This window comes from Leuciscus leuciscus (assembly GCF_965113295.1).
Source record: "Leuciscus leuciscus genome assembly, chromosome: 3".
Taxonomy (NCBI): domain Eukaryota; kingdom Metazoa; phylum Chordata; class Actinopteri; order Cypriniformes; family Leuciscidae; genus Leuciscus; species Leuciscus leuciscus.
Window position 1 is genome coordinate 41,744,445 of NC_138727.1, and position 5,758 is coordinate 41,750,202.

Sequence of the window (5,758 nt, forward strand, 5' to 3'; positions counted from 1 at the left end):
ACCTGTTGCTGTCTTAAGACAACTTTGATAAACTTTTAAGATCCACTTAAAATGTTGACTAATGTAGTCATGTGGCATTAACTAACATAAAAACATGCGTTACCTTTTTACTCTTTGGCAATGTTAATACAAATATAAGTTTTAATTTTTTGTTAATATAGCATTTACAGTAACTGAGTTTGTAATACAAAACTACAAGCTGAAGCCTTATTGAAGAGTGTTTAAACTTTAATTTTATCAGCAGGGCAAACTTCTGCTACTGTAAATGTAAGCAGTTACTTTAGACAAGTGCAAACTGGGTGCTTAATAGAAATGTGTTTCTATTCACAAAATGAGAGGCTTTTATTGGTCGCCATCAATGTAAATGTTTCTATGTGTATAGAGACAAAAGAATGAGGTTAATCACTGTCCATCAGTGTACTGCCTCACTTTTATTTATGAAGACATTTATAAATGCAAACACAAAATAAAATCTTTAGTTTTTGTTTTTATTTCACAGCAAACTATAAATACAAATCTCTTTTGTAAATGAATTAAATTTTTTTTATCTATTGTGTATTATTTAAAATTCTAAGTACTTTGTAATGTGTGTAATGGCAAACAAAGTCTATGCATCGTTGTCCCTCAGTGCATCAAAAAGGACCTGATTCAGCTTGAACTTTACATCAAGCTTCTTCCTTGGGTCCACTTTTGCAAGCATGTCAGCTAAAACTTGGCTTTGACAAATTTGTCTCGAAGATTTTTCCAAACTTTTCGACAAAATACGTCTTCCTTCCCCAACGTCTTCGCAATTTCCCTCCAGGAATTCTGTGCCATCTGACTGTCTCTATGGTCCCGCATGGAAGGATCATAAACATGCTGGTACAGACGTACCAGCTCGGACAAAGTCGCCTCGAAATCGTTCATCTTCGGATGCGGCGCCGCGCGCGATGTTACAAAAAGTGCCGTGCACACCGCCAGGCGAAATTGGGTCTTGCGAACCCAACGCGCGAGACCGCCCACTCCGCAATGACGTCATTTTTGCCGCGCGCGCCTCGCGATCTTGCGGCTGCGTCGAGTATAAGGCTTAAGGCCAATTTATACTTCTGCGTCGGGTTCGCGTAGAAGGTACGGCGTAGCATACGCATTGACGTGTCCCAGCTAACAATGACCTGGCGGTCCACCAGCGTTTTTTGGGCGGCACGAAGTCAGCGGTTTGACACGGTCGGACCTCCGGCGGCACACCATCGGCAACCCGACCAATCTGAAAACCCCGTCGGTCTGCCAGCGTTTTTTGGGTGGCACGCCACCAGCGGTTTTCCGCGGCTGGGCCACCGTCGGCACACCAGTGGCAAGCCGATAGTCGGTCCACGTGTTTCTGAGCGCTTACAGGACGTCTTTAATTTATAAATGTATATATATATATATTTATTTATTTATTTATTTATTTAACAGTTAAAAAGAATCTGAAAGCACAGAATAAAAAAATGGTGAAACTGACCTAATAGCTGCAGCAATATCAAAAGCAAAATGTTGGTGATATAAAAAATATTGCCTATGAGCATTTTTAGCACGCGTTCAAATGAAATATGGGGCTTGAGTGTTCGTAAAAACAACAACAAAAATATTTAAATTATTTTTAAAAAGCCACAATTGTCCCACTATCACGAGCAGTAGTGGTAATTGCACCTATGCATGGGTCATATAACTTCAAAATGAGTTTTAAATTCATAATTTTATGAAGAGATTTTTATTCAAGTAAGGTTCTTATTCTAGATGTTTATGTTTGTAAATGCTGTGTGTGTGACTGTGACGCGTTTTAATGTGCGTGCGCGTGAACACTCGAGCCGGGTTCAAACACTGGAGTGGAGATGAGTTGCCAAGGAAACGGCGCGGGTCCGCACCGCACTACTGCAACTGTCAGCAAAACTCCGTCTCTCGCTGTTGTTTTCACTGCTTTCAGGTGAGTTTAGCCTCTAAAATCACACAAATAATACACACAACTGTTCTTGACACTTATCTTACTTGTAATTGACACGCTTCTGTTGAATATTTACTTCATAGAAATGGTTTAGTGTCTTCGAAAAAGTCCGTTAGCATCTCAACCGTTTTCAGAAGAGGTAGGCTAACTATAGCTTGAGCTTTTGTTTATGAAAGTTTGGGCCTTTAATCACATCTTATGTGTAGATGAGAGGTTTTGATAGTTTTGTAAAGATTTTGCTTGGACGTAAGCTAATTTAACGTAAACGTACTGTTAATCGGTGACGTCACTTACATGGAGTACTTAAAAATTGCTGAAACTAGCTCAACGGTTAACAAATATTGATAAAAATTGTTCTGTGATTTCAGCAGCAACACAAATAATCCATCTACAACAGAGGAAAGCTCCAAAATGTCGACATTTTTGAAGAAAGCTGCTGCCAGAGAAGTGGGAAACACATGGTGAGGTGAGGAAGCTCATTAAATAACAGAGAAGATTTTCTTTTTCCCGAAAATATTAGTTAATGTTATCTCATTGGTTTTTTGTCAACTTGTTCTCTTTCAATTAGGACTGGTTTTATATTTCTATTTCCATCTGATTAATCGTGGGCCTCATTTAACTGAGAGTAGGCATTTATGAATAATTTTGGAAATATTAAATAAAATATGAAAAACATTGCACTGTTGATCAAACTAGTCTACTTTAATGTTTCAAAAGGAAGTTTGATTTGTTTTGTGTTTATCAATGTCAGATGGATAAATGAATATTAGATGCAGTTCAGGGTAGGATCAAGTTTCTCTCTGTGAAAAAGAATGTGTGTAATATTCAAAATAGTTTCTGTGTTTTAATGTGTGTGTGTGTGTGTGTTTGGGTAGCGTGTGTATGCATGTATCCACACATGCTCAGGTCCAAGGGCTCGATGTTTGCAAGCACACATGCACATATGTGTACATGAACATAATGAACATGTTCATATTTTACTTAATATTTTCAAAATTATTCATAAATGCCTACTCTCAGAAAAATTAGGCCCACGATTAATCAGATGCAAATAGAAATATAAAAACAGTCGTAACTGAAAGAAAACAAGTTGACAAAAATATTGAATCCAGAATTGGGTGATAATATAGCATAACAAGTGATTTATAAGCTATTTTTTGTAGACCAGTTATTTTTGACCGGGAACACCACAAGTGTTATAGGGTTTTGAACACAACACAATGAAAAAGTAAACCTAAAAACATACATTTTGTTATCCTAATTAAGAAATCATTGTCTGTTCTTTCTCTTTTCTGCATTTCACTTCTGTTGTAGCTTCTGTCCTTTTAATAAACCTGTCATTGTATAATAATATTGTTGGCTCTGTGGCAAATGGTTAGTTGTGTTCCTAGATCCTTCCATGCAGATGCCCTGCACCATTGCAGAGTTGAGCTGATCATCATCTCTGAGGCGCTATCACCCATATGACTAGTAAGTAAAACCAAGCCAAAGACAAATTTCCACTTGTGGACAATAAAGGAACTAAACTAAAACTTCAAACATACACTAATGTTGTTGGTAAAAAAAAATATTTTGAAAGAAGTCTCTTATGCTCACCAAGACTGCATTTATTTAATAAAAAATACAGTAAAAACAATAATATTGTGAAATAATATTCAAACATTTAAATAACTGTTTTCTATGGAAAATGAATTGATGAAACGTTTATGATTATTATCAGTTTTGAAATCAGTTGTGCTGCTTCACATTTTTGTGTTTTTCAGGATTATTTGATGAATAGAAAGGGAAAAAAAGCATTTTTTTGAAAAATCTTTACTCTCTCTCTCTTGGTCAATTTAATGCATCCTTGCTGAATAAAAATATTTATTTTCTATTCTTATAAAAATAATCATTCTATTGAACCCAAACTTTTGAATAGTAGTGTAAACTACCATTTATATATGTTGGGTCTATATTTAACAATCCTGGAGAGAGAAAAAAGAAAGTGGATTAAAATGTTACACTGGTTTACAAAAAAAATATTAATCAGCACAACTGTTTTCAACATTACAAATACTCAGAAATGTTTAGGACGTTTGCATTGTGAGAATGTATAGTATTCAAATATAAAAATGCTGACTCGTTAGGTCATGTTTTCTCATTAAAATCTGACGATTTCCTATTAATTCAATAGAATGTAAGGGAATAACTCTAGAATATCCTTCCTGATATGTTTCGGGCCCAGAAACATGATCCTAATTTAAATCTAGATTAAAGACACATCTCTGTAGCCAAGCATTCAATTTACACATCTCATAATCTTGCACTACAGTTATATGTGATGAAATAATAAAAAGTGCACATGATCATCTTTTGCCTAAAATAATATGACAGCAGCAATGCTAATCATTCTCCTGTTGCTTCCCTGTTTCTATCTCAGGATGCTCAGCAAGTTCACTAGAGATTACAGCAGCTCTAGTGTGGATCCAGCCTCACTCGTGAAGACTTCAAATGACACCAAGACTCAAAAAGACTTCAGATGGTGACAACTATCGATGGACACAAAACTGCCAGATATTATCCTTACATTGCATTGGCCCAGTTTCACACACAGGGCTTAGATTAAGCCAGGATTAGGCCTTAGTTAAATTAGGATATTTAAGTAGCTTTTTTAAATGTACTTCAGAAAAAAAGAAGGAAAAAAAAACATTACTGGTGTGCATATTGAGACAAAACAATGGCCCTGAAATATTTTAAGATATGTCAGTGCAAGTTGCTTCCAGTTAAGACAGTTCAAAAATGCATTTTAGTCAGGGACTATCTTAAGCCTTTTCTGTGGAACCGGGGAAGGGAAGGGAAGGTTTGCATGACAGTTTTGCTGACAAATAAACAGGAATATCTCAGTACACGTAACTAAGAGAAAGAGTAAACATTGTTCTAACATATTACCAACATTGTAAGAATAGCGGGTTAAAAATCTGCAACCCTTTGAAGGATAGCAATTAGGACTTTAAACTCATGACTTGGATTATCTTATGGACATTACTTTGTTGCCAAAAGATGCTCTCCAGTGAATAGCAGTCGCCTCTGGCTGATTAAAGGATATTTCGCGATTGTATAACCTTGAACATGCATTTTTTGTAAAGCTGCTATGAAACAATTTGTATTGTGAAAAGCACTATATGGTTTTACTATGGTACAACTGTACCAACCATGTTATTTATTTATTTATTTATTTATTTTTCAAACCATGGTTCAACTAGTAATATTGCTGTAATAATTGCTGTAAAATTATGGTAATCATGACTATAAACGTATGTTTTTAAACCTTGGTTGTTGTGAAAGCATGGTTCATTTTGTTAGCAACTATGGTTTTACTGCAAATGCTGTGGTAAAACCATGGTTAATTTTCATAAGGGTACAACTTATCCTATAATGTCCTTGACTAATAGTCACATTGGATAAAAGAATCTGATAAATGTAATGCAAATGTATCCATTTCATCTGTTCACTGAAAATTAATTTAATAAAAATTAATTTGCAACTGCTATTGAGACTGGTGTACATTGCTTTTTTTATCCATTATAGTGAATTTTGGTTAGCATGAGTAACTGATTATAAACCGTGGACCGACCGTGGTCCGCCAGAAAACACTTATTATAAACCAGCGGCACGATAGCGGACCACCGTCGGGAAAGCGGCGGCTGCCGCTGGAGGTCCGCTAGAATAAAGCCCTCATTATGCTTCTGCGTCAACTCCACGGCGTAGCTACGCCGTCACTCCAACGGCGTCGTGACCGTTTTATGGTTCTGCGTCGGG

At 36.2% G+C, this 5,758-nt stretch overlaps 1 long non-coding RNA gene across 4 annotated transcripts; it reads left to right on the forward strand.

Moving 5' to 3' along the window:
- Positions 1 to 1,131: 1,131 nt before the first annotated feature.
- On the forward strand, positions 1,132 to 5,489 carry LOC309495273. 4 transcript variants are annotated; one of them, XR_014204591.1, is made up of 3 exons: positions 1,132 to 2,426; positions 3,340 to 3,430; positions 4,380 to 5,489. It is a non-coding gene; the product is annotated as an uncharacterized lncRNA (long non-coding RNA). The 4 variants fall into 4 exon arrangements; XR_014204592.1 differs by having other exon boundaries at positions 3,352 to 3,430; XR_014204593.1 differs by having other exon boundaries at positions 1,132 to 2,421.
- The last annotated feature ends 269 nt before the right edge of the window (positions 5,490 to 5,758 follow it).